Below are 27,630 nucleotides of genomic sequence, written 5' to 3'. Positions count from 1 at the left end.
CCTGACCGCTGCCTTCCACCAAATGGCCTTAACACTTCCCTCATGTCTCCTTCTGAACATTTCAAAGTACAGTGGTACCTCGGGTTACACATGCTTCAGGTTACAGACACTTCAGGTTACAGACTCTCCTAACCCAGAAATAGTACCTCGGGTTAAGAAATTTGCTTCAGGATGAGAACAGAAATCGTTCGGCGGCAACACGAGGCCCCATTAGCTAAAGTTGTACCTCAGGTTAAGAACATTTTCAGGTTAAGAATGGACCTCCAGAATGAATTAAGTTCTTAACCAGAGGTACCACTGTAGCATAGAACTTGGCTGGAACATGGGGTAGCAAATAAAAAGAAACCCCCAAAAGTTTTATAAAACAAGTTTAAAAGTTTATAAAAGTAGCTAAAGTAGGTAGTTCTCAGGGGAAAGTATTAAACGTAAGAAAGGTTTACATGCATGCACAAGCATCCCTCCCAATTGGAGCAAAAAATTACAGCAAAATAAACTAGTTAAAAAACCCAACCCAGCTCTCCCTTGAGCTGTATGATCCTACCAACTTAGGAGGCTTGCAGATCTTCTGACAGCCATCTGCCTGGTATGTGATCCTTGTCTCTGTGATTTGCCTTGAGTCTGAAACTTAAATAAGTCCCTGACTAATTAACCCCCTAGATCTGTATTGTAATACACCTGCATTTCAAAGGCTTCAAGGAAAACAACGGCTTCTATCCTTCACAGGCAGAAATTATTTGCAATGAAATGTTCTAATTAATATGTGGCGCCTATCAACTTGGATGGGCAAAACAGTGAACCAGCCAACAAATTAACCCCATAATCTTCAAACAAATACAAGCAAGACTTTTTGTAGTGCCAGTTCATTTCCTTCACGTGTGCACATTTGGGTTTTGGAGGGAGTGCCAGGGATGCCACACGCCTTGTCCCTTCTCTCCTTCTTCACCTGAATCACCCACCTGCACAGAAACAAACACGCAAACATTTTGCTTTTCTGAATGATGTGGGCAAAAGTCAGATCCAGTAAAAATCTGAGTCTTGAAAAGCACATAGGATGGTTTTCAACCAAGTTTTACTCAGTGTTGACCATTAAAATGAATGAATTTGCATAATAGTAATTGTAATATTCAATTTATATCCTGCCCATCTGACTGAGTTTCCCCAGCCACTCTGGGTGGCTTACAGCATATGTGTGTGTGTGTGTGTGTGTGTGTGTGTGTGTGTGTGTGTGTGTGTGTACACACACAATATAACATCAAACATTAAAAACTATATATATATATATATATATATATATATATAAAACACAATACAACATCGAACATTAAAAACACAATATCCTATACAAGAAATCAACCAACCAATAAATCAATAGAAACAAATAACAACAATACAAACAGTTTACAGTTATAACCGAATTAAAATAACCACCAATGCCAACTAAACATTAAACCAACACCAACCCGGCAAAAACAAAACAGAGGAACCAAAATTAGAACAGTTTAAAAGTTAGGTGCACTGATTTCAATTGGCATACTCTGAGTGGAACTTAGCTGAATGCCACCCCTGGATATGAAAAAGGAAGTGGGACAGAGAATCACATTCCCAATTTCCTCCTTCAGCAATATGTAGTAATTGTGGAAGAAAAGGGTAACCACAATCACCATCTCATGACCATGGGAGCAAAAAAAAGGTGCATGTGCAGACTTTGGCTTCACAGGCTCCTAGGGAAGATTTTCTGGGTACCACTACATCCATGGATGCTGCAGTGGCAACTCTTGGTGTGAGATGTCCTCATTTACAGGTATCCTGATTGCACAGGGTTCTATTTCACAAGGACAGCAGACATTCATTGGGCTGAGTTGCCTTCTACAGAGAAGCTACCAATGTGTGGGCAGCATAGGGGTGGGATCACCAGAAGATGCAATGGCAGAGTCAAGGTCTGCTTCTATGACCCCACTCTCCACATAATGTCGGGCTTCAGGGACTTGGCTCCCCCCCCCCTTTGGCAGTAGATGAGCAGAACAAAGTGAAAGGAGTCTCTTACCAGTTAGAAACTTTAATGATCACAGCGAGAGAACAAAGAATCCATTCCTCAGAACGAAGGTGCTCCCAATTAAGGGTTCCACCCACTTCCTCCCTAGTCACCCACATCACTTCCGCATCTTGCAACCTGATCTCTCAACAACTGTGCTTTCTGTGCTGCCACCTTATCTGCTCTCCTTGACCTTGGGCTGAGCGGCTGGACACTTTCCAGCGACAATGAGTCTGTTAATTCTCTCTCTCTCCCAGTTCTTCTAGCTGTTCCCTACCCAGTTCTTCCCAGCTTCTGCCTTCTGAACTATGCCCTTCTGCAAACCACTGTTCCAAATATGTATTACTTTCCTGCTCCTGGGAAGATTCAGGATCCTGATCAGGAGCAGGGGAAGGGCAAGGTTCCCACCATTCCTCCTCAGAGCAGCCCTCCTAAGCACAGTCCATGACACATAATTTGATTATGTAGACTCCTGGATGCCTGCTTATGGCTTTTTTATTTTGAAAGTTTGAAAACGGCACGCAGCATTGCATCTATATTTGTTCCCCATGTGACCGCTATGCCATTGGCACTGGGGGATTCAACACCCAGAAGACTTTAACTCCAGGAAATTAATTTATTTTTTGTCTTATGGTGACTACTCATTTTGCAAAGGATTTGTAATGTATTCCGGGTATGTTGCTGGTGGTTCAGGACAGAAAGAAAGGCAGAAGTAATTAACAGTTATACCTGAGGCGGGTTTTGATGCTATTTATAAGTACATTGGTGAAACGACAATCCCACACACCTACTTCTGTTCCTTACAATAATTACTATACTAACTGAAAACATACTGATTTGAAACCTTCAGTTTGTAACATTATCATTATCATTATTAATTACTATTATAATATCTGATCTTTCCCCATCATTCCTTTTTTAGTTTTGCAGGCAGGTTGTGGATGAGGCGATTTCAATCTGGTCTAGAAATGTGAAGGCTGGGGGCAGGGGGAGGGAGAAAACAGAGAAAAGTAAGGGGAACAATTTCCCCCTGTTTCACACACTCCTGGGTCATATATTTAGGCAAGACTCTGTTCTGGAAACCATGTTCTGTCTGGTTGTACTCAGTTCCATGTCTTTCCAATATTCTTGGTTCTCAGTGTTCTGTTTTACTGATTGTCATATTACATTTCTATCCGATTTTTCTTCTAAGGAGATCAAGGTGGTATACATGTTATCCCCCTTTCTCCATTTTATCCTCTCGACAACTGCGTGAGGTAGTTTAGACTGAGGGACAGTGACTGACCCAAGGTCACCCAGTGCGCTTCATGGCTGAGTGAGGATTTGAAACATGGTCTCTCAGGTCTGAGCCCAACACTCTAACCACCATTGCTTCAAAACAACAACAACAACATGTGTCCTTGTTGCATTTTAATCTAAAGTGATATGCATGTTTGGACATTCTTTTGAACTGAGAACTGTCAAATTTGGTAAAGTAAAATGTCAAAGAGTTACTGTGTTTTGATCTGTGTATTAGTTGAGGAAGCGTGACTTGGGTTGGTTTGCTTTCAAATGTAGCCTGAAGAAATTCTTTAAGAATTCCAGTGTTCTAGCTCTCATATTAGTAGCAAGTATGCTCTGAGTCTGGAAAAACTGGCTTTCAAATGCTTGGCTAAAGCTGTGCCTATAATTTGGCCCATTCCCTGTCTTGAGTCTGAGTGTGTGGGTGGGGAGGGGATTGCAAGAACTATAGTATAATTCACTAAAGTGGAGCAAAGAATCTTCTGTTGTGAGCGAGAACTGCTGAGGCATTTTATGGAGAAGAAACCCAAAACAGTCTAATGGAGGGTTCACCATCTAATAGTGACACAAGGTTTGGGAATTGGAGCAATGTGAAGATGAAGAAAAACGGAATCAGTGCAGATGTGTTTGAATGCGAGATGAATCTCAAATGAGGCACTTGGATGAGAAAGATTTAGCTAGATGGTTCGGGCAAGAAATCCCAGCGGTAAGGGGTCACAAGGGACATAGAGAAAGATGCCTTATACTGAGTCAGATCATTGATCCATGCAATGCAGTTTATCTAGACTTGCTTTCCAGGGATTCAGAAAGGGGTCTTCCCTAACGCTACCTGGAGATGTTGGAGACTAAAGCTTCTGCATGTGACACAGGTGCACTGCTATGGTCCTTCCCCATATATATTCCTCTGGTAAGGGACCACAAGGAGTGAAAGGGGAATGGGCAACAGATTATGGGGGTAATAAGAAGCAACAGAGAGACAAGGTAGGGAGTGAACACAGAGAGAGAAAGGGCGCTAAGCAAAAAGAAAGAGTAAACTGGTGATTCTGCATAAAAGTACCAGGAGTTGGAGAGGATATTATAGAGAAATGGAAGCCAATGAAAGGAGCAATAGAGGTGAAAGATGATCATAGTGTTGAGCAGTAAAATTAGATGCCTTAGTGAATTTGGGACTAGAATAAGAGGCTGGAGAGGATAAGTACCGTATTTTTTGCTCTATAGGACGCACTTTTCCCCCTTCAAAAATGAAGAGGAAATGTGTGTGTGTCCTATGGAGCGAAGACGCCATAGCCCCGCAACCCTCTCCCGGCTGGAGAGGTGACGCGCAGCTATGGAAGGAGCCTCTATAGCCACGTGTCACCTCTCCAGCCGGGAGAGCGCGCGCGGGGCTAAAGAAGCCCCCCACGACCCTCTCCCGGCTGGAGAGGTGACGCGTGACTATGGCAGCAGCCTCTCCGCTGCGCCTTTCCGCTGCTCCCTGACCTGCTCTTTGGGGCTGGTGGTGGGCTTCCCCCGCCAGCCCCAAAGAGCAGGTTGAAAGGAACCTGAAGCCTGGAGAGTGAGAGGGGTCGGTGCACACCGACTCCTCTCGCTCTCCAGGCTTCCAAGGTAGCTGCCTGAACGGCACCTTGTTTTAGAGCGGGAAAACAAGAGGGGGGAAATTCTCCCCCTCTCTGCGCAGCACCTTCTGCCGCTTCACTGAAGGGGCGCTGGGCAGAGAGGGGGAGATTTTTTTTTCTTGTTCTCCTCCCTCTAAAACAAGGTGCGTCCTATTGTCCGGTGCGTCCTATGGTGCGAAAAATACGGTAGCTCAGCCAAGGAAAAGGAACTGCAGTTGTTCTTGAAAATTGTACAGTATATCTTCATGGCTCCATTTTTAATGCAGAAATCATGGGGTAGACTTGTGCATTCTGACAACAAAGGTATGTGCAAATGGCAGATATGCACCCTTAAACACTCATGTAAATCTCGTTGCTTGATAAAACCCTGACACATATACACACATCTCCTTTGGCGATCACTCATAGCCGAGTAAGATTGTCTTCCATAAACATGGTTTTAACAATGAGTCCTTAAGTGACTGTGGAGGCCAATTCTGGATTCTACATTTATATAGAAAGGCATTGTCCACACCTGTGTTGGGGTCAGCTGATTGGAGAGGAGATGGAAAAGGAAATGTATTGGATTAGTCTGCCTCACCTATCCAGGGCAAATTGGGAGGGGGTATCTTAGGTTGCATTCACATAGCGATTTATTCCATTTTCCCTCAACATTTCCCTAACTGCTAATTTCCACATTATGTTTGAGCTTTCACACATCATAAGAGCCTGTTCCAGAAATGTAGCAGAATATATCACAAATGTAGTACTCATTTCCATGTTGTTTGCGAATGGATTACTTCTGGAAGTAAATAACATGGACAGGAGCACTAAACTTGCATTATATTCTGCTATATTTCTGGAAGTGAGTTTTACATCATGTGAAAGCCCAAAAATTAACAGTTAGGAAAATGTTAGGAAAACAGAATACCCTGCTGTGTGGATGTAGACAAAGACTTACACTCTCAGCACATGATATGGATGCATGGACTGTAAGGATTCAGAATCTCTGCTGCAAATGGTTCTAGGTTTCAAAACCAGCACAGGGCCAAGCAGACACATGGATGAGGGATGAGGTATGACTGACCACCACCAAATAATCCTAGGATGAAAGTTACCCACACTGGAGGAATGACTTTAGTTATAAAGAGAACATGGAAATATTCATTTGCAAATCCTAGCAGTTATTTTCAGTTCAGAACTTGTGCCTCAACATTTCATTTCTGGATTCAATCACAACATCTAAAGTGACTTTCATTCAGAAGTTCTCAAGGGAGTAGAGGCGTCCAATCATTTATTCAGGTCCCCCCCCCCCCTTAAACTCAACAACAACAGAGGAAATATTCACTGCAAACTTTCAAAAAGAGGGCAGTGTACCCATTCAGAATTCAGCTTTACCAAATGAATTCTAAACTATTTTTCACTGGGAAGGCTTAAAACCAAAGCTCTTCATTCCTTATTGCTGATTTCCATCATTTCAGTGAAGGGCAATGAGCTAAAATGTGGACATTTTAAAAGATGTGGGATTCCTACAGGCACTTGGCTTTCTAACAGGGAATGTTAACAAAGGGATGGAATCCATCTTCCTTGAGTTTCTGTCCTTAAATCTTTTACTGATGCTTGACTGCGAAAAGACACACAGTACAAAGATTATTGCAATCTTTGGAAGAGATTATTGCATTTTCAGTCTGCCATGGGCAATTGAAGTATGGTGTAAATTTAATTGGAACTGTCTTTTTATGCCTCATAATCAACACTAAATTAAAGAGAAGAACAGCAAAATAAACTAGAGTGCTAGTGCTATGGCCTGACTTTTTTTTAAAAGAACTTATCAGAATCACTCTGTATGGAAATCTATAAAATCTAAGACCGACTTTGTTTAAGTAGTATGAACAGATTTTTCTCATTACTTAGCTTTCTCCCCTTTCCTTAGAAAAGAAATGGTCTTAGTTCACATCATTTGAGCTGCAAGGATGTGGGAAGAATTCAATATCTTTGGTAATATACGGGAGCTCACGAAAAGCTTTTATATACATTTATATTTTAAAAAATGCTCATACATTGCTAGTTTTGCTAAAAGGCATGTCCACCTCTTTGGTCACAGGTAAGCAACCCACAGCCTACATGTGGTTCCCAACTGTTGTCTACATGGCCTACTAATCCCCCCCCCCCCCCAGGTGGGGTGTGCACACTTATCCCCACTGCCCATCCATCAGCTGTGTTTTGGGGAAAGGATCACTTGTTAGCCTTGAGGCAAGGAGAGGCTCTTTCTGGGATACAAGCAAATGCCCTACTTTCTTTCCTGAAAAAGTCCTTCAGGCTTGTGAACGCATATAGCTAAGAAGACCTATGCTAAGCCTTTTGGCCGATGCTTGCGACTGCTTTCTAACTCTTCAAATTAGCCTGCGAAAATGCCACATGGAGGATTACACCACTCAAGCATTCCAACGCATGAAGGCCGTGGAAAGTGCCACTTCTGTGCGAAGCTCGCCCCAGTGACTTGTTGAGGGGCAAGGGTGGGGGGAGCACAACAGCAGCATAATAGCATGCCAACATCTGCTATATATGTTTCATTCGCCTTCTGTGTTATTTAGCAGTGATGCAAAAAACTTTGCCTGTATGGGAGAATTTGGCGAGCTGAAACAAATTGTTCCAAATTGCTCATGAGAATGGTGCAGCATCTTTGTGAGACGCACCATCTGTGAGGCTTTCCCAGATTAAAAAAACAACACACCAAGCAAAACTGAAAGCAGACGCATTTATTGTGGAATGAAGTACAGCTGTAGGCTCTTGAAACCACAATCTGCAGCTTCCTATCATGTGTCCCTATTCATCCGAGGGATTTTCCTTGCCAACTATGTGTACTTTTTTTCACTCTTCAATTTCACCAGAAGCAAAAATTTGACACAAGTCTGGATGCCCCTGCTATGACCAATCATCTCTAGCAGGCCTGTGGTGCTGCGCATCAAACAAAAGCCAGTCTTTTCATTATATATGGCAACTCACTTTGATCAAATGCCTGTTTGTCCCCATGCTAGGCTAAGTTTTCATGAGATTTAGTTCACATCAAGAACACAGTCTCATAAAGCAGGGGACACTAACCTGGTAGGGCCTGGCCACACATCTGCAAGCTGGAGAAATTGTCACGGGAGCCATGCGCTAGTCTTGATCATGGTAGCCAAGGTGATGTTATCCAGGTATTGTTTGACTAAAACTCCCATCATCCCTGAACATTGGCCATACTTGCTGGGGCTGATGCGAGTTGGAGTCCACATCATCTGGTTGTCACCATGTAGGATACCCAGATTTTGACCATTTTCTAAGCAGAAGTTGCCTAAAGTTACAGACAATATATGGTGAATTTGGAAGGTTCTGTTCAGGCAGTACATCTGTAGGAGTTTCGGGAGAAGCAGGAAGTTTGGTAAGATTAGCAAAACATTTCTAATGGGGGTTGGGGAGTGCTTTACACACATCCTTAGTCTCTCTCTCTCTCTCTCTCTCTCTCTCTCTCTCTCTCTCTCTCTCTCCCCCCCCCCCGCCCAGTATCTGGCCCATTCTCCTCCCTGTGTTTTATTGCAAAATGTGAAAGTTGAGAGAAGTGGGAGATTTTCAACTGAACTTTTCAGAAACCGTCTCTAATTGGCACCCTGGCTAGGAGCCCCAGCATGGGGACAAGCAATTGAATCATCATGTTGTGTGAATTGCCATCTTATTGCTTGTGTTGTCCTCATTTCTACCTCAGGATTAAAGCACAGGGGCAGAGTGGTGTTTGCAAACCGTGAGCCATATCTTCTCTTTCTCTCTCTCTGTTCATTGTGTTCCAAACAGTACTGTCTCAGGGAACGGGAACATCCTTTGCTCAACCAATAAATTCCCTTAGCTAAGGTTAAAGTGGAAGATCAAACAGAGTTTGCTCTCATAACACTACTGAGCCTCACAGATCTGCCACCCTGATCTGAGGAATCATATGTTTTTAAGTACTGTACTGAACCCAGTGCTCAAAAATGCCCCGAGAAATGATATCAAGTCACATCTAAATGACCTGTTTACTAAGCATTCATTCAGATTTGTTTGTGGACAGGTCATTTTTATTATTTATTTGCTTGCTTTTTTTTATTACCTGCTCTTCAATGTAATATCCCCGGGAGGGTTACAAACCCACAACCATAGTGGTTAAACAAACTTTATTCATGCAAATGTTATGCCACACTTTGCAGCTCATTTCCACATCTCTTTTCAAATCGCAAAACATCAATTGGGGGGTGTTTGTTTGTGCAAAGAACTCCATGGCAACTTTAAGTGCAGAACTTTAAGTGGATTTGCCAGTATGTGATAGAATCACACCCGAAAACAGTGCCAGTCTGGAACAGCTATTAGCCTCATCAGAGCTTTTCTCCGCCAAAGCGGCAGGGATGTGTGGACCATTACCACCTGTCTCCTTTTGCTCAAAAAACTTTATAATTTCACCAGACTTTCTTGCTGTGACTTCCATCCCTGCTCCCCCCCCACACCACACCCACCACAGTGCTGCATCTGAGGTGTTTCAGGGAGGAGAAAATGGGTTTGCTGGACAACTGAGAGGCAAGTTCTCTTATTGCAGAGTGAAAGAAATTGGCACCATCATTGCTCAGCATAATTCCTTTTTCACCACAGAGGTGGCAAACTTCTTGTTTGCTTGCTTCACCCGATGTCAAAAAATACCCAGCGTTTTAATCTTCTCCCAGGCCTAGTTTTAGCTTTATGAAATTTAGCTTTGCTTTACAGTTAGCGATGGCTTTCCGTAACTGCAAACCTTTCTTCACTTGACTCTCTGCCTCTGCTTCTTTCTCATTTCAAAATGGCGGCTCCCAGCTCTTCAGTGGTTCCCGTTAATGGAATGAGGGAGCAGGTCAGTTTAGCACAAGGAGAGACTGCTACTGTCTGGCAGCTAGAGGGTAGTCATCCCACATCTTGAAAAAAACTCAGCTAGATGGCAGTGCCTCTCTGGCAGTCTGAATGTGGAAGGATGGAAGAATAAGGAAAAGGAACCCTTCCTGTAATATTTCAGATGCAAAGGTTCTTGTGAAAGAGGTTGTCAAAGGGTGGACACAGGGGCCAGTGACTCTCTCCTTCAGGTGGACAGAACTTGATCCAGTCAGTCTTCAAACAGGCAACTTCAGCCTGAGGTCACAATAGGCAACAGTTCTCCTTCAGTTGGGCAGCATCATCATGAGGTCACAATTGCCAGCCTGCTCCTTGAAGTAGGCAACATCAGCATGAGGTAATAATGGCCAATTGCCTCACTTCTGGCAGGTGGCAGGAGATTGCAAGTCTCTCATCTTCAGGCTGGCAACATCAGGATGTGGCAAGGTACACGTTCAGTCTTTGGGCCAGGCCACAGGAGCACAATGTTATGGTGGCCAGTCTCTCTCCTTTAGGTAGGTGTAGAAAAAGATAGGAAACTTGTTAAGTTAGCTAAAATGTATAAAGTCAGTAATAAATGTTGGAAATGTAAAGAAAAAGAAGGAACATTTTATCATATGTGGTGGGAATGTAAAAAGGTGAAAAGCTTCTGGGAGATGATATATAATGAGATGAAAAAAATGTTGAAATATACATTGATAAAGAAACCAAAAGTATTTAACTGGGCATTGTAGGGAGTGATATAAACAGAAAGGAATGTAAGCTGTTTTTATATGCAACAATGACAGCAAGAATACTATTGGCCCAAAAATGGAAGCAAGAAGAATTACCAACAAAAGAAGAATGGAGGATGAAACTAATGGACTATGCAGAACTGGATAAACTAACAGGAAGGATTCGAAATCGGCGGGACCAGAGATTCACAGACGATTGGAGTAAATTTACGGATTATTTGAAATGTATTTGGGAAGATCAGACGACGTTTGTAGGTTTGCAAGAAGTTTTGTGAGGAATATTATTGGAATTATTGCAAAAATGGATAAGGGGGAGGATGATTAATTAAGATATTTAAAGGTAATATAAATTTAAGAAATGCATAAGAAGTAGTTAAAATGGTGGATCATTTGAGGTGCTGATGGAAGTCCAAAAATATTGTATAAGTGATAAAGTGATAAGTGGTATGTATTATAATTTATATGTTAAAATTAATTAATAAAAAGTTATATATATATATATATATGAAAAAGATAGGAAACTTTGAACATGCAAATTGACCCATAATTTTGGGTTTCTTTAGAGCAGGTGGTGCTAATGTAAGAAGTTTCTGTTCAGTTTGTTAGTATCTTTTAGCACATCTTTGAAGCCTGTACGGGAATTGGGATGGGGACTTTCTTGAACAGGAAAAAGAAAGAAAAGAAAATCCTTGATCATGCAGGTTTGAAAAGTAGTAGTAGTTTCTCCTCCTCCTATCTCATCCGGAGTTTTGAACTGTGGCTGAAATTCTGGGGAATGGAGCAATGGAGAACTTCTGAAACAACAGTGGGGTATTAGCTCCGCCCAAGGCATGATGGATAATTGTCACACACAGGAGGAATAAGGATATAGTTTGAATGCTTCACCTATAGCTTTAGAAATAATTTAATGTGTCAAGATGAATGGATGTTGTTAATACTGCAGTTGTTGTATAAGGGAATGTAATTGAGGTGAATAAAATTTTGGAATGCAGAAACAAAGTACAGTGGTATCTCGGGTTACAGACGCTTCAGGTTATATACGTTTCAGGTTACAGACTCCACTAACCCAGAAATAGTACCTCAGGTTAAGAACTTTGCTTCAGGATGAGAACAGAAATTGTGAAGCGGCTGCACAGCAGCGGGAGGCCCCATTAGCTAAAGTGGTGCTTCAGGTTAAAAACAGTTTCAGGTTAAGAATGGACCTCTGGAACGAATTAAGTATGTAACCAGAGGTACTATTGTACCTAAATAATCAAACCATCAATTCTATAATGCGGGAGGCCACCTAAATTTTATAATTCGGCATTTGAATGATTGGGATTAGTAATTGTATTCTAACTTGGCATTGTTATAATGAGGCTACCATTGGATTATTGTAATTGGAAACTAATAAAAATTATTGTTAAAAAAGGAAAGAAATTTTGGGGAATCTGGGAATCTCAATAACCTATCCATTCAAATCCATTTCAAACCCATTAACAAGCTTACTTTCTTCTAGGATGCATCTCATAAAACTTGGTGTGTCAAGGCTACTCCCATTACTGCTGCCCTGCCCTTTTTACTATATGAAAAAGACACATTAGATCAGAAAATCTGTTTGTTTCCTTTCCAGCGCACAATTCTTCCTGCCCGTAGTCTTCAGTGCTGATACCCTTTTAAGTGGATGATTTTAAATGCCTCATATGATTGAAGCTTTCCATTTTCCTTTATGGAAAATCATTGCTATAATGATCGCAGGGCTGGGTTGTATTATTATCCCAAATATTTCCAAGTTGTTGCCCTGCTCTTTCCCAATATAATTTGGCTGTCTGTCTTTTTTTCCAGTTGCTTTCATTTCCAGGATTGTTTCCTGCGAAATGTCCTGCTGTGATGTAGGGCCAAATTGCCTCTTTGTGGGCTCCTCTCCTGCTTCTTCATTGCAATCATTTCTCTTTTGCAGAGCACTTATGTAGCCTGGCCCTCCTGAGCATATTTGCTGGGATGTTAAGTGTAACTGAGCTCAGCTGAACTAACTCACATGAAAGTGTGCATACGATTGGAGCTAGAGGCATCCCAAGATCAGTGCTTTTGCATATATCTATAAATGTAGCCTTGCTGCCTTCCTCTACAGCATGTGGCTTGGCTCACTTCCTTGAGTAGTAGTAGTAGTAGTAATAATAATAATAATAGTAATAATAATAGTAATAATAATAATAATAATAATAATAATAATAATAATAATAATAATTTATTATTTATACCCCGCCCATCTGGCTGGGTTTCCCACATATGGAACTTTTTTTTGTCTAATGTTACTTTACTTGCCTATGAAAGTTCACGACACAACAAACCTGTGTGTGATATCATAATTCAGCCTGATATCCAACTAAGCCAAACTCAGAAGTGACCCACTGAAGTCAATAGAGCATTGGATTTCACCTAATGCATTTGCAATCAGCTTTACCTCAGTTAAATCAACTATGAGAGATTTTCCAGGGGGGCGGGGGGCGCGAATCATTTATACTTCCCAGCTGGACAACAGCCGTAGGAAATTAAAACCACAGCTTGCTTAGATGGTGGGTATCTTGGGCATTTTGCTTTCTTCCTAATAGCTAGTCACTTTGCGCAGAATTTTATCAGAGACTGCCCTGTTGGACTGTTGTGACAAGCTCCTAATAGCTGCTTCAGTTGTCTTGATCATAGCAAAGAGCCTGCGATTAAAAACAAGAGGCGTTTGTTAGCAAAATGGGTCACACAAAGCACTGGAGCATGCTTCTGGCAGAATATGAGGAACTGAGATGGGAGGAAGATCGATACAGCTCTCACCAAGCTAATTATGCTTCATCTTTGCTCTAAAGAAAAAAGAAAAACCATTGGCCCTGCTTCCAAGATTGGCAGGGTTAAGGGCCGGAAGATGTCAGTGTCGCACTGAACATGGAGAAAGGCCAGGTGGCGCTGCAGTCGTCCCCTGAGTTACTGGGTCAGTAATACAGCATTAGCTCTGAATTCAATGCAATACACTGACTTAAAAAATAGCAACGATGCTATCCATGAGATTTTTCAAAAGCTTTGGCCATGGAATATTTGAGAGCACAGGGGAACAAAAGTTCAGCTAGGCTGCATACTTTGAATAACCAGGGGAGGGGTTGTAGGATCAAAAGTGGCAGGAACTCTGCTTGGAAAGCTGCCAGCAGACAGTGGAGAATATATATTCCTGGGCTAGGTGACCAGCCGTCTGTTTCAGAGCTATTTCACGTATCACACAGAACGAGGTGGTGGGTTATCATCCATCATACACAGGTGAGCAAGTTTTGCTATGTTCCCCCAATTTGAAAAGCTCCCTGCATGTAGTAAACTCACACAACTGGAAGAAGGCTAGAGGTGCCTACAGAGTTGCTGTTTTATGAGTGGGTTTCAAACACATTCCAGAAATTTTGTTTTCATGACGGTGAGTAAAGTGCTCTGCCACTCTTGGGACCACCAGATGTTGCTGAACTGTGACTCCTGTCATCCCTGGCCCTTGAGCATGCTTACCAGGGCTGATGGGAGTTGTAGTTCATCAAAATCTGGAGTGGCAAAGGTTTCCTAGCACAGTCAATTCACTTGGAATAAAAAGGTTTTGTGGTTATGAATGTGACAGGGAAATGCATTGAAAAGTATGGGTTAGAGCAATGTTTCCCAAACTTGGGTCTGCAGCTGTTTTGGGACTACAACTACCATCATCCCTGATCACTGGTCCTGCTAGCTAGGGATGATGGGAGTTGTGGTCCAAAAACAGCTGGAGACCCAAATCTGGGAAACACTAGGATAAACAAATGAATAATGGGGATGTGTAAACACCCTGCAAATGAATCAGGGTGAATGTTCATTGTCATATAACCGCCCTGTAAAGAAATCTGAATGAATGTTCAATGAAGAGCTAATCTAACCACCATATTAGCTTTCTGAAAGCAAATTTGGATGGATGCCAGTGCTAACCTGTTCTCACTGTCCTGCTTCTTTTACTACATGTGGGGAAATTGTGAGCATCTGCCAGTTGTAACTCCTCCGCTGCATTCTGAGCCAGTACATCCCAGAAGTCTTGCACCCTGGTTTACTACTTGATTCTGCATGATGACTCTCATAATAAGGCAGCCCCCTGTATCTTAGCAAACAATGGGCTGCCTGTCAGACACGTGCCACAGATTGCTATCACGTCCTTGGGCTTCCTGTTGATGTGCCGCCCAAGAACGCAGAAGAGTGATATACAGAGAGGGTGCACAAATGAGAAATGGATTTGGAAAACAAAGGGAAAGGGAGAAAACAATAAAGGAAGCTTACTGAGCAAAATGCAATTTCCTGCCATCACCCTCGTCAGAGTCTGCCTGCTCGTGAAATATGAGTCAACTGCTTTAAAATAAGAACAATACAAGAGCACATTGAAAGGCCAATAATTAATATCACTAACTACATGCAAGGATGCATGAAAAATTCATTGGAGGAGCAAAACTGAGCTCCAATGCCAATTTCCTTATGAATTACTCAAAATCATTAGGGGTCTAGGCTAGCTGGTGGGCCCCATAAGGGGCCTGCCAAACCTACACTGTCATGCCCCAAAAATTATTCTAACAAGACTCCTACCCTGTGCCTCAGACAAGCTCTGCATAGGGCTCATCTCCGGTGCCTCCTCTCATCTGCCAGATATTGAAGGTTTTCAAGACTTCCTCCACACTGCTACTCTTTGCTTCATCTGTAGGTTCCAAGAGTCAGCAACTCTAGTGAGAATCAAACTGAAAGCTATTCATCAAACTCTCCCCCAAAACATTGGGCTCATCCGTACTTTTGCTTGTCCTGTATTTTGATTGTATTGTGCACTGATTGATTCCTCCAGGTCTGAGAGCTTTCCTTGTTGTTCCATGGCTGTGCCTTGCAAAAACGCACAATTTGAAGATCAGTTAAGCAAAATCTCTCTCCAGTTTTTCCGCACACCTGATAAGATCTGATTCAGCAGTAAGATCAAGTTTTTACAAGCCCAGCCACAGAATGAGAAGAGCTCTCAGACCCAAGGGAATTAATCAGTGCTCAATACATACAGGTCAAGCAAAAGTGTGGATCAGATCCTAATATCTGTTCCATCTTTCTTTTAGAAACTGCTTCCACCTATAGGGACCTATTCTTGGAGGCAAGAAAGGGTTTAGAATTTATTTTCAAATCCATGCATACATGTCTTAAACTTGACTTGAGATGAAACATTTCTCCAAATCAATGCATTCCTTCATTACACAGTGCACTTAAAATGCAAGTGCCAGTTCTTTTTTCTAATGCAGTCCTTTTTTAGATGTTGGACCAAGCTGAAAAGTCAGATGGAAACTCACTTACATACCAATTCACATGCAGTTGTGAAGGGGCAGAGGCAGCCCGTGTCTGCTGCCATGTCGCTTTGCAACTGGCTCAGCCAGAAGTAAACACAGCCGGGACATGTTTTTGGTGGCTGGCCATTTGGTGCATTTTGGGCTCCCCCACACCTGCATAAATACCAGGTGCAGTTGATGGGGAAGGAGCAGAAGCCAACAGAAGCATTGGAACTTGGCAGCCACTCCCACAACAAGGAACAAAATGGGGAAAGGTTCAGCAAAGCAAAGGGAAACCTTGCCTGTCTGTCATCTGAGACTATAGGAACATAGAACAAGCTGTCTTATCCTGAGCAGGAACATGGGTCCTTCTAATTCAGCATTGCCCCTACACTAACTGGTAGCACATCTCCAGAATTTCAGACAGCTGTCTCTCCTATCTCTACCTGGAGATACCAAGGAATGAACCTGAGATGTTCTGCGTGCATGGTAAATATTCTACCGCTGAACCGCAGACCTTCCAGTTACCCAGTGGTGAGTCAAAAAAGGTGGGAGGAACTTATTGGAGGAGTCCTGGTTTAAAGGGGGGGGTGGTATTTTCAGAAGGGGAAGTGCGAGGAAATCACAATTCAATGGATGGAGATCTGTGATGAGCAAAGCTGCCAAACCTATTCCAGAGTGTGTCACCCTTCTGAAGATGTAGGTGTTCCGGTTCTGTTAGAAACACGCTATTTACCTGCATGGCTATCTAACAGCATCCTTTGATTTGTTCTGCCTTCATGGCTGCGATGGCGACAACAGCTTGGTGGATTTTGACACCTGATGTGGCAAATCATAACCCTGCGTCCGAAATGAAAGGCTATTTTGAAACAGCAGCAATATGATGATGCAGGATGGGAGTCTGATATGTATGCAGGACAATTCTAAATAATAATAATAATGCTAGAAAAATAGCAAATTAGACAGCTTTAACCTTAAATGACAGGAATTGCCTTCAGTTTCATTGTTAACAAGATGTCAAAGGAATGCAAACCATGATGTGAAAAGTTGCCCTAAAGGGAAATGAAATAAATCAGTTAATCTCAAGCAATGGTCTATGGACCATTGGATGGTTTGCAGTGCATTTCCAGGTGGCCTATAAAACCATGTGTAACAGATAATTTCCATGTGTGTGGAAAATCTTGCCTCCTCTATCCAACAGAGTCGCTCCCAATTTTATCAATGCCAACTCTAGACTGCAGTACACAACAGTATAGCTTTTGAAACAGCCACCCACTTGGATTTCATAGCACAAGGTAATTTGCAAGAGAACAAGGAACCCACTTTTTTTTTTTAACTAATATAAGAAACCTTTGAAAAGCACAACCTTGTTTTCCCTTAACGAAGGTGGGAGGGGGCATAAATGTACAACCTAAGGATATTTCTTTTCTGGGGATATATACGCAACTACAGTAAAATAAGCACCCGCTACCTTGTCATTATGATTGAAGTACAAAATCCCCTCAAGAAAAAGCACAGACACACTAATGCACCCATGAGGAAACATCCAAATTACATAAAGCTAACCTTTCCAGAGCATTTACTTGACAGTGAGATGAATGGGATTCTGTATCTCTTCCTTCTTTATTAATACACTTTGGTTCATTTCAGCCCATCCAACTATATTTTAGCAAGAATGGAGGTAATTACTCCATTGCTCTTCTAATTACCATCACATCTCGTTATTATTCAAGGGCATGGGATCACTAAGGGCTTCGGATTTGGCAACAGCTATTAAAAACCCATTCTTACTCATTTGAGGCCTGCAGTGAAAGATAACTGGCGGGAGGCACAGACGTCTACTGCCATGTGCCTGGAGTTCTTGTAGCACCTATTGCCATCCACTGAATCTTCCTCAGGCAATTTTCTTCTTCCTACGTACAATTTTGTAATTAGAAAAAGGTGTCGCTCTGCAGTTTGCATGGCTGCCAGCAGATGGGACTGCAGCATGCCTTCTTTTTCTTCTCTTCTTTGGCAATCACTCCTAGCCGAGTAAGATTGTCTTCCATAAACACGGTTTTAACAATGAGTCTGTAGGTGACTGTGAAGGCCAATTCTGGATCCACACGTCCTTCCACAGTGGGGACATTGGTTTCCGGGCAGGAGTTGATTACAGTGTGGATTTGCCAAGCGTGCCTTCCTCTTAGCACGTTTCTCCCTTGCGTCCTGAGTTTGAGTGTCTTCAAACCCCATGAAACATTTGGTAAAGGCTGTTCTCCAACTGGAGCACTCGCAGGCAAGTGTTTCCCAATTGCTAGTGTTTATACTACTACTTTTTTTAAAAAAAGATTTGCCTTGAGACAATCTTTAAACCTCTTTTGTTGACCACCAGCATTACACTTTCCATTTTTAAGTTTGAAATAGAGTAATTGCTTTAGAAGATGATAACCAGGCATCTGCACAACATGTCCAGTCCAACGAAGTTGATGTTGGGGATTCATTGCTTCAACACTGGTGATCTTTGCTTCTTCTAGTACACTGGTATTAGTTCGCCTGTCTTCCCAAGTGATGTGTAAAAAATTTTGGAGACACCATTGATGGAATCTTTCGAGGAGTTGGAGATGGTGCTTATAAGTGGTCCATGTTTCACAATCATACAGTAAGGTTGGTAGTACAATAGCTTTGTAAACAAGCATTTTAGTTTCCCTGCAAATGTCCTGGTCCTAAAACACTCTACACTTCAGTCATAAGAAAGCTGCACTCTCAGAGTTCAGGCAACAAAGCAAGAGAAGCAGGACGGCCCACAGCACAAGTGAGCAGACCGTTAGAGCAAGCAACTGAGCAGACCAGCTGGTGGACCAGGAGAGTCTTTCAATGTTAACATGTCATTGGTGCTGCCTGCTTGCCTGATTTCCTGCTTTCATGCACATATAACAGGGAGAGGGAAGCCTTGGGTGAGCAAGCAGTTGGCAGAACAAATGAACAGCCAGCCAGCGAGGGAGGCTGAAGGAGTTGTGAAGGGATGAAGGGGTTTGAAAGATGACCACAGAGAGAAAAAACCTGAACGGCTATTGAGAAAGAACAAGAAGGCTGGAGGGACCGTGTGAGTTTGGAAAAAGAGAGGATTGGTCTTTGTAGGGTTGTTGATGATGTTTTGGTTTTGGTTTGGGGGGGGGGGCTTATTTGGATGAGTTTTGGCTGGCTCTTGAGGAAAGCTGATTGTGTGAGACAGACCCACTTTCCTGTAAGGAGGGAGGAAGAGAGTTTGTTTGGGGTTTGAGGCCTGGAATAGATCACCTCTCCGGTGACCAGATAAAAGAATGGTAGATAGAGCCACGGACAGAATGGGAGCAGAGAGCAACACATCCTTTCATACAGTGAGGCATACGAATGATTCTGCACAGTTCTTGAAATAGCTGAATGCAGGCAGCCCTCCCATTTATGCACATTCAATATATGCACAACCATGTATACATGCATCACACTGAACCCAGAAGTGACCCAGAAACATCATAAAGATGTTACTGAAATGCCACTAAAAGGGTGGGGTGGGGGCAGAGTGAGGCGTTTGCTGGTTTTTTCAATATGTTTCAATTATATGTGTGTTTTACCGGTGTGTGGTGTCTTGGAACCCAACCCTTGCATAAAAGGGGGGCTGCCTGTAGTTCTTGAGCTACCTGAATGGATTGAGCAGGTTTCCTTAAAAACAACAACACAAAAAAAACACCAGTGTGTATTCTCAAAAGCATTCATGTGTACATACATGAGGGATCTCCGATTTTCCTTTCCCGTTTAAGCTGTGTGTGCTGTAGCAGAAGCTGCTTCCATGCTTACCCTGTTCTTCCTGGAGTGGCTTTTGAGGGAAGTTTGAGTAGTTGGAATGGGCAGGAGTTTCTGAGGTGTTCTTGAGTCCGGGTGAAAACTTCACCTGTGGCACCTGACCGGAGTTTGATGTAAAATGATTATTTTATAGCTTGGCAAAAGAAAGCAGCTCTTTACTGTGAAGCGTTTCCTCACTCCACCCCTGTAGACTAGTGCCCTCAGGTTGCTTCACAAACTGAAACTACATGGAAATGTGTGGGAGCTCTGCTAGCAAAAACAGCTTATATATATGTATGAATCTCTGAAAAGTGGAAATTACTTTTTAAAAAATATCCATTTACCAAACTTGTGGAATCTTGTAATTTGGATGTGGAATTACCAATCAGGTATAATGAAAGAGAAACATAAACCAGCTCTTGTTTTCTGATCAAATGGTGCCTTATATATAAAAAGATACATAACCCAGACTATTCAAGGCTATTGAAAGAAAATGAAGCACAGCAGGAAGAGATTTAGAAAATCCCCAAATTATCAATTTCAGTCTGTGGCATGTGTGTCCATCTTTAGTCAAATAAATCTGAGTGTGATTTATGGATATTGCTAACAAGCTGTGTCAGATGCTAATAATTGCTTTATAATAATAATACTACATGCTGTAGCAAAACTTTACTATGCTGTCAGTGCCTCATTTCCAATAGGAAAAAAATGTGTATTTTTAATACCAGTAAATCTATTTTTTAGCAGATCCCTCTCCATTCCTTTCTTCATACTTATCCAGACATGAAGCCATGTTTGCATAGAGAACTATTTGGTCCAAATGCCAAATGTTTGATGTATTTATTTTGTATTTATATTTTCCTAACAATGTATTTGTATTTTGCTGAAAGTCCTTTTCAGGATGAGAATTCCCAGGAAGAGGAGGAGGAAGAGGAGAATATATTAATCTTTCATACAGTCTTTTCTTATTAAAAAAAATACACATATACCTCTCAGACTGCGTCAAAAGCATCTAGGCCTGATAGCTCGAAGGTTAAGCCCTCAAACCCTCCTCTCAGAGCTTTGTAACGGGAGAGGAGAGAGCTACATATATTGCCTCAGAACATAAGGTGATGAAAGATGAGAAGAAACATGCCCGGTCTTTCGAAAGCCAGGTTGTGACATGGCATCCATGTCCCACAGGTGTTCAAAGTTTGTCTGTTGATCAAAAACAAAAACCCCACAAGCCACTAACACAAGATTCTGAATCCCTAGAAAAAGCCAGGAGCGGCATTTATGTCTAGAAAAAAAAGGGGGGAGAGAAGTAACAGTTTTGTAGCATCAGAACAGGGCCTAAATTCAACCATAGAGCTCAAGAGTGTGCAGTGGGACCATTAAGGTAGGACTTTGGGGCAGAAGCCCAGGGCCTCACTAAGAAGAATGAGAGGAAAAATCCCCCAAAGCAGCAGAATTGGCTTACCACATCTGGGAACAAGTGAAGTAACGGACATTGACATCTAAAGAGGGAGGGGGCACACAAGACCTTTAAGTCCAGATTCAAAAAGTATCTATGTGTGCCACTACCTCTGAGAACAGCTCTTTTTCTCACAGGTAACAACGAAGGTGGCATCTTCCAAGAGTCCAGGACTGTCAACCATGATGACAAGAAGCAGTCAGTTCTGTAGCAGATGGGGCAACACTGAAATGTCTCCATATCAGCCTGCAGGTTCTCCCTTTACTCTCTATAATGTTGCCATTATTAAGCCATGTCTAAAATGGACAGTCAAATATGGTGGTGGTGAAGGAGTGGTTTGTCTGGGGTTTTGTGCTTCTTTCAAGGTGAGTTTCCAGACAAGCAAGGGAGCAAAGCCACTTCCCAACCCCAGCCATTATTTTAATTTTACACTTCTGTATAGATAACGTTCTGCACTTTGCTACATTCCCAGGCCCACCAAAAACCTGCTGCTCTCTATCACTGAATGGGCCAAATATCAATGGGACTCACCTCCAGATTTTCGTGATTAGCTGGCTTTGCATTTTTTGAGGGAGTGGGCCTTTCCCCTCTGACCATATATGTAAAAGAAATATACAGACTCACAAAGGACTTACCAGCCCTCCTCTCCCTTCACCTCCTGCTTTGTCTCCATGCACCCATCTGTTACATAGTAATTTAAGCTTTTGATGTGGCAAGCTACTCACCTGGAAGGAACCGTTATTCCACTCTGGCGAACAGGTGAATGGTTTGCTATCAGAATGGATGAACATTCATGTTGCCTTTTTTCAAATCCTTGTGAAAACTGGATCAAGGAAGACACTGAAGGCCTTCTTTGGTCCCAAACATCAGTGAAAAAGACTTCCTAATTCATCCAAGTCCTTGTCAAGGAAGTTGCAGCTTACTAGGAAGAGGTGTGTGTGTGTGTGTGTGTGTGTGTGTGTGTGTGTACACTGAAGTATTGTCTTACTGATAAAGCCTCAGGCAGCAAATTGCTTGAGCAGTGCTGATGTCACAGAGGCTGAGCAGCAGTGACATCACAGACTGAGCTGTGTGGGGAGCATCACAGACTGAGTCCTGTGCCTCGCTTCAGGTTGAGGGAGACGGCATTTGTCCCCCAACAGCTTTCTGGGTCATGTGGCCAGCATGACTAAAATGCTACTGGTGCATGGAGGACTGTGAAGAGTGCCAGAGCGTGTGGAAATGCCATTTACCTTCCCGCCACAATGGTACCTATTTATCTACTTGTACTAAGACTCCCTGGAAAAGACCCTGATGTTGGGAAAGATTGAGGGCACAAGGAGAAGGGACAGAGGATGAGATTGTTGGACAGTGTTCTCGAAGCTACCAGCATGAGTTTGACCAAACTGTGGGAGGCAGTGGAAGACAGGAGTGCCTGGCGTGCTCTGGTCCATGGGGTCACGAAGAGTCGGACACGACTAAACGTCTAAACAACAAAAAGCATGCTTTTGAACTGCTAGGTTGGCAGAAACTGGGACAGAGCAACGGGACCTCACCCCATCATGAGGATTTGAATCACCGATCTTTTGATTGGCAAGCCCAAGAGGCTCAGTGGTTTAAACCACAATGCCACCCACATCCCTCACACAGAACAGGCAGTGGACAGAGGGAAAGAGACCTTAGAAATGGGACCTGAGAGGAGGGTTGAGAAGGCTTGAAGCAAAAGGGCCATGTAGAAACATTTTGCTGAACAAAAGCATTGCTCCATTCAGCTCAATATTGTCTACAATGAATGGCAGTGGCTCTCCCAAGATTTCAGATAAAGGTCTCACCCCGCTAGAGATACTAGGGATTGAACCTGATACCTTCTGCATGCAAAGCAGATGTTCTCCCACTGAGCTATGGCTGTTCCCCTTTGGGTTGGGGCAAATCAAGGAGGAATGGGGAAAGAAAACAGGATTCTAGGGAAGAGGACAGGAGACATGGAGCAGAAGAATGAGGGAAAGGGAAGGTCTGAAGGAGAAATGTGTGTCTAAATGTATGTGACTGTGATAAGCTGAAATCGCAGCCTCAGGCTTCTAGTCCATATGAAAGAAAGTTGGCATAACACATGACACCAGCACTGAAGAAACCTGAAAGAAAGAAGAGGGAGCCTGCTGATGTTCAAAAACAACATTTTCTCAAAGCAAATATATGCTTAACGAGAACAAAATGGTTTACCACATCTAGTTAGCAGTCTCAAAGCATCCGGGCTTCTGCTTCAGTGATGCGTCAAAGCTGATCTCAGGGCTGGGGTGAAAAATCTTGAAGCCTTAAAGCCCAACTGAACATCAGCACAGTAGTAAAGCAGAAACCCTAATGCTCGCAACGGCCAGCTGCATGAGTTACATAAACATCTTCTGCTACCAATGAAACTACATGGAACTGATTTCCCAAGTACCTATAGAGAGTTCTGTTTGGGCAGCTGGCCCACGCATCAAATTGAACATCGGAAGCACAACACATTATTTAAAATAGGCAGAAAGAAGGGGCACTTACATCCAAACACTGCAGTGTGGGTTGTGGCTGTACTCACGACTGGATAGCTGGAACCTCGCCTTCTCCCAGGATATTCCATCTCCTCCCTGCTGGTTTTGCTATTCTCCTCCTCCAAAGATCAGCTGATATTCTGTTGGGAATGAGTAAATTCAGTCCTCATTGGGCTGCTTATAGAGGGTTTATTCCCCCCTGAGGGTTTCTTTCCTCACTTTTATTTTTGTTATTCTGCAAACCTGATGCCTCCTTCTTGACCCTGGATGTTGCTGACAAAAGAACTGAAATCGCTACTAGAAGAGATGCAAAAATTTGGCCGGGAAAGATGGTTGGTAGCACTGGTTGGATGGTGGCAGCACTCAAACATTTCAGAGAAAGCCAGCACATGGCTCACTAGCATATCCTCCAGCTTGGCCAGTGTTTTAGAGCACATTCTTCCTAAGAGACACATTTTTCTATGCAATTTCCCTGAAGAGACCCATTTTTACAATCACATTTCTTTTACAGAATGTATCTCTTGTGCTGCTTTCACCAACACATGCATTTCTAGGCACAATTTCCCCTCACGGTCTCAGCCCAGTATACCTGAAGGAGCGTCTCCACCCACATTGTTCATCCCAGACACTGAGGTCCAGCTTTGAGGGCCTTCTGGCAGTTCCCTCACTGCGAGAAGCCAAGTTACAGGGAACCAGGCAGAGGGCCTTCTCCGTAGTCACTTTCACCCTATGGAACACCCTCCCCTCAGATGTCAAGGAAATAAACAACTATCTGATGTTTAGAAGATATCTGAAGGCAGTTTAGGGAAGTTTTTAATAACTGGTGTTTAATGTATTTTTAATCTTTTGCGGGAAGCCGCCCAGAATGGCTGGGAAACCCAGCCAGGTGGGCGGGGTACAAATAAATTATTATTATTATTATTATTATTATTATTATTATTATTATTATTATCACTCGATGTTATTTAGTTGGAGAAGTGCACATAGCGGAATCTGGAGAAGTGCAGATTTTGATGGATATCCACGCTTTGGCTCTCAGGTCTCATTGTTTTGGGAAGTGCAAATGACACGGATTTGTGATAAAATGTAACCTAGCCCAAATTTATCCCCATATCTAGCTCTCAGAGCATCCTTCATGACCATGCAGCAGCGCAACCCCAGTGGCTAATTCTGTCCCATTATTCACAAATCAATCTCCCTCTGAAAGTGCTGCTGTGTCAGTGTCTAACTTGCAACTGCATGAATATGCAAGACAGCAGCACTCAGACCAGGAGGAGGGAGTGAAAGGAGCTTGTCAATACTGGTTTGTGTGTCAGTGAATTGGATACACACACACACACACACACACACACAAAATGGTATTTTTATTTAATTTGTCTTTGGAATGGAAAGTGTGTAATCATGTGGAAAATGAATTAGGACAACTCACTTGTAGGTATTAAGGAAGGGGGGCGGGAACTGCACACCTCGTTTTCCTGAAGGATGTGGCTGTTGAGATATGATAAAGCACATTTTCACCTACCACCCTTCTCAACAGCTTTTTGAAGTTTGTTGGGAAAACAAACACATTTTTTTTAAAAAAAGTAAGAGAAAACTCTGTTCTGCTTCATTCTCCAAAAAAGTAATTTTTGTCACACAGATGAGGAGAAATTTCCTTTTCATATACCTGTCCCCTCCCTTCCTCTCACCTGTAAAATGTGCTTGAGCCACAGTCCGTGTGTACTGGAGGATGCGAAAGGTGAAATCCTGAGTTATTGGGTTTTTATTTTTTCTAGGGCTGCTTTACGGAAAAAGTCTTTCTGCCCTTTTACCACTTTGGATTGGCAACTGGAAGCCCCAGGGCTCAATCCACCCTCCCCTCAGGTTGCATCATTTGGCCCCTCCGGTGTCAATTCAGAGACACTGGTACTGAGGATAGAGCAGTCACTATGGCCATGGGATCTGGCTGCAGGCTACTCCAGGATGCTTGCCCTAGCCTACCACTACCCATCACATTTTTATAGTGGTCCTCTGGTAAAACTAGTTAGCTTTATTTGGATAGTTAACTCTTGACATTATTATAACGGCTACCCCAAACAATAGATTAATTTCAGTAACTTTAATGCTGTTGTAGATTATGACCAGTCAATGTGTGCTCCTCTTCTTCATGGCAAAGTGCTGTCATTTTAGAAGGAAGGCGTTTGCCCTTTTCCCTCTGAAATCAACCAGACTCATTTTTTTTTTATTTGTTTATTTGGTTTTTCATATTAAAATTTTACAGTCATATATCAAACACAGATCATAAAAACAAGATTCCAAGGAATCTCCTGGACTTCCATCCTCTCCTTTGTGGGTCCTATTATTAATCATTTCCTCCTGCATCTTTTATGATGATCCAAATCTTTTACATCTACATTGTGTCCAAAATTCACCATTAAACTACAAGTGATATTCCAATCCTACTAACAATTTTAACTGCTTACAATGGTCTTTAAGTTATAAATTTTCCTCATTCCTTATTAAAATTTTGGTCTTCCTGATTTCTGATTCCTCTGGTCATTTTAGCCATTTCAGCATAGTCCATTACCTTCATCTGTCATTCTTCTCTGGTGGGAACTTTATCTTCTTTCCATCTCTGGGCCAGTAACATCTGTCCAGCCGTGGTTGCATACATAAATAATCTTTTCTGCTCCTTTGGGATTTTGGCACCTAGAATTCCTAAAAGGAAGGCTTCAGGATTTTTAGCAAAGGTTATTTTAAACATTTTTTCCTCAACTTATTATATATCATTTCCCAAAATCCTTTTACTACCCTACATTTCCACCACATATGATAAAAGGTGCCTTCTTTTTCCTTACATTTCCAGCATACATTTGAGCCTGTTTTAACCAGACTCATTTCCTTTCTGAATCTTTCACAACTCTTCCCTTTAGCATTCAATGCATAAGAATCCTAGGCACTGTGACCACAAAAGCCATGGAAATAACTGAGATTTAGCCCTGTGGTTAACTGGCTACAACCTACGTCAGACGGTGTCAACATGAGGTCACACCACCCAGTCTGACTTCTTCCAGTATGAAGCATCAGAGTGAAGTCAAAGTGATCAGCCTCTAACCCCTTCAGGCAGACAGCATCAGCATGAGGTCACAACTATGGCCAACTTTTCAACAGCATGTTGACACAATGGAGGTTGCACTCCTTTAGTTAGACAGCATCAGCATGAGGTCACAATGGCCAGTCTTAATTCCTTGAGTGTCAGGGGAATGATGGAGACCACCTCCCCATCCTGACCCTTCCAGGGAGGAGAAAGAGAAAGACAGTATAGATTGACAACAGGGGTTTGCGGGAGGTCACAGCTCAGAGACAGATGAGGGAGAAAGTTGGGAAACCATGGGAAAGGAGGAGCAGGCAGAGCTGGAGCAGCAGCTGGCTGACACAGTGTCATTAGAAAGCATTCCAGACCCACCATCTCCTAGAACCCAGCAAGCCTTGAAAGCAGGAGAGCAAAGAGTTCAAAAACAGAGGGCACTTAACGGCACCCGTAGAAGAGATGATGAGAGTGACAAATGAGGAAGTGGAATGTAGGAATGAGGAAGTGGATGTAGAGATTCACATGGCTCAACGCCATTATCCAAGAGGCTGGATTCTATAGCCTCTCTCTGTAAATATTAAAATAAAAAAGGACGGTAAGAAACTTTTCCTTGTTTTTCTACTTTCCTGGGCAACCAGTTGGGAGCCACTGACAGCATCCTGACATTGGGTGAGAATATTGCTTAGTCCAGGCTTCCTCAACCTCGACCCTCCAGATGTTTTGAGACTACAATTCCCATCATCCCTGACCACTGGTCCTGCTAGCTAGGGATCATGGGAGTTGTAGGCCAAAAACATCTAGAGGGCCAAGGTTGAGGAAGCCTGGCTTAGTCTCTTCCTTGCTCTAGGCACAATGTCCTATCCAATGGAGGCAGTGGGCAGGAGATGAAGTGTGCACAATCTATTTCTCATGGAGATGGGCAGCAGTAGAACTGGAGCCCAGTGGCCAC

General features: G+C 42.7%; 1 long non-coding RNA gene across 3 annotated transcripts; it reads right to left on the bottom strand.

Moving 5' to 3' along the window:
• Positions 1–660: 660 nt before the first annotated feature.
• On the bottom strand, positions 661–22,065 carry LOC307215940. Of its 3 annotated transcripts, XR_013838748.1 has the most exons (4): positions 21,830–22,065; positions 19,667–19,769; positions 14,844–14,909; positions 12,967–13,234 (listed from the first exon to the last, which is right to left on the bottom strand). It is a non-coding gene; the product is annotated as an uncharacterized lncRNA (long non-coding RNA). The 3 variants fall into 3 exon arrangements; XR_013838747.1 differs by lacking the exons at positions 12,967–13,234; positions 14,844–14,909 and adding an exon at positions 661–956; XR_013838749.1 differs by lacking the exon at positions 14,844–14,909.
• Between the last annotated feature and the right edge of the window lie 5,565 nt (positions 22,066–27,630).

This window comes from Podarcis cretensis, assembly GCF_951804945.1.
Source record: "Podarcis cretensis genome assembly, chromosome: 5".
NCBI classification, from domain to species: domain Eukaryota; kingdom Metazoa; phylum Chordata; class Lepidosauria; order Squamata; family Lacertidae; genus Podarcis; species Podarcis cretensis.
Note: the sequence above shows the minus strand (reverse complement) of the source record. Positions and strands in the feature narration are given on the sequence as shown.